The sequence below is a fragment of the Tiliqua scincoides genome, chromosome 2 (assembly GCF_035046505.1).
Source record: "Tiliqua scincoides isolate rTilSci1 chromosome 2, rTilSci1.hap2, whole genome shotgun sequence".
Lineage (NCBI taxonomy): Eukaryota > Metazoa > Chordata > Lepidosauria > Squamata > Scincidae > Tiliqua > Tiliqua scincoides.
The window spans coordinates 190072368-190073742 of record NC_089822.1 but is presented as its reverse complement, the minus strand read 5'-3'; positions in this window follow the sequence as shown (position 1 = coordinate 190073742).

The window sequence follows — 1375 nt, the reverse complement described above, 5'->3', positions numbered from 1 at the left end:
CTGGACAAGGGCCACCTTGCAGATCATGATGATATGTGGACAGTGGAGGGACTAAGGACTGAAATCCTCATGACGGTAAAGTGACAGGCTCTTGATTTTTGTTCTTTAAGAGGCAGTTACAGCAGATAAAATGTGTCCCTTTCCACTTCTTCCAAACCACCTTCATTAAAGCCTTTTCCAAACTTCCTAATTCTTCTTTGACGCACCTAGCTCAATTATTAGAATTTGTTCCCAGTTTCATTCTACTTTGAGTCTGTACTAGCATATTATTTCCCAGTTCAGTGTAGTACTGAAAATGTGTAAGCCATCAGGAGACTGTTCCCCCTCCCCATTTGAGGCAGCCGGATTTTCAGTCTGAGTCCTGCTCTCCATGATTAATTCTACAGATGCTGAGAACCCATGATGCATTCCTGCAGATACTTAACACTGCCTCCAAATGTTTAGGCATAGTTGTGCTTCTGCCAAGAATGAAAATGTTTATTCATGTGTGTGTATATCATGGAGAGAAGCTACTTTTATGTGCCTGTTTAATATGTCTAAACAAAGCCCTGTCTCAGCAGCATCTTGACTATTGTGTATTCATGGTCTTCATTGTTTTCAGAAAATCAGTTTTAAAATATCTCCTTTTTTCTTTTGAATTTTGATCAAGTATAAACTTGGAGCCACTGTGTATGTTGCAGTACAGCCACATGTAGTAATAATCTGGTCTTTCCCCTATTGCACAACACTCTTGGGTGGGGGTGTTCTTCAGTGGAGGAGGGATGGGTGAGAAGGGGCTGCTTAATCTTTCTGGTAACAGTTTTTTCTTTTAACTCCCCCTTCCAGCTGTGTTCATCTTCATTGGGGTTCCAGAATTATGTGTGCAAAGTAAACATAGGAACCTCCAGGAACTGCAACTTCTAAATGAGGCTACAATCCTATGCACACTTTCCTGGGAGCAAGCCCTATTGAACAGAATGGAACTTACTTTTGAGTAGACCTGCTTAGGATTTGGGCTGTGAGTCTTTGGTGGAACATAATGCAAGTTTTCCTGCATCCTAGTCTGGCATATCTCTGCTAGCTCACATTGGGTCTTGAGTTATTGAAATAACATGAATCTTATGTTTTATTCAGTAGCTCAAAATGGCCCTTTCTCCCTCTGTTCAGGGCTGTTAACGATTTAGCCTTCTGGTTTTTTGTTTGATGTTTATCCTTCCCTTGCTCTTTTGGAAAAGAGAGGTTTTTGAAGCCTCAGTGATCAAAATGTCATACTGGGGAGAGATTGACCTGCGACAGGATGCAATTAATCATCATGGCAATGGGTCTAGAGATTGATTTAAGCATCACTCAGCAGGTCATCCAGCGACTCTGTGTTGTGTAGCAGGTGGCTACTAAG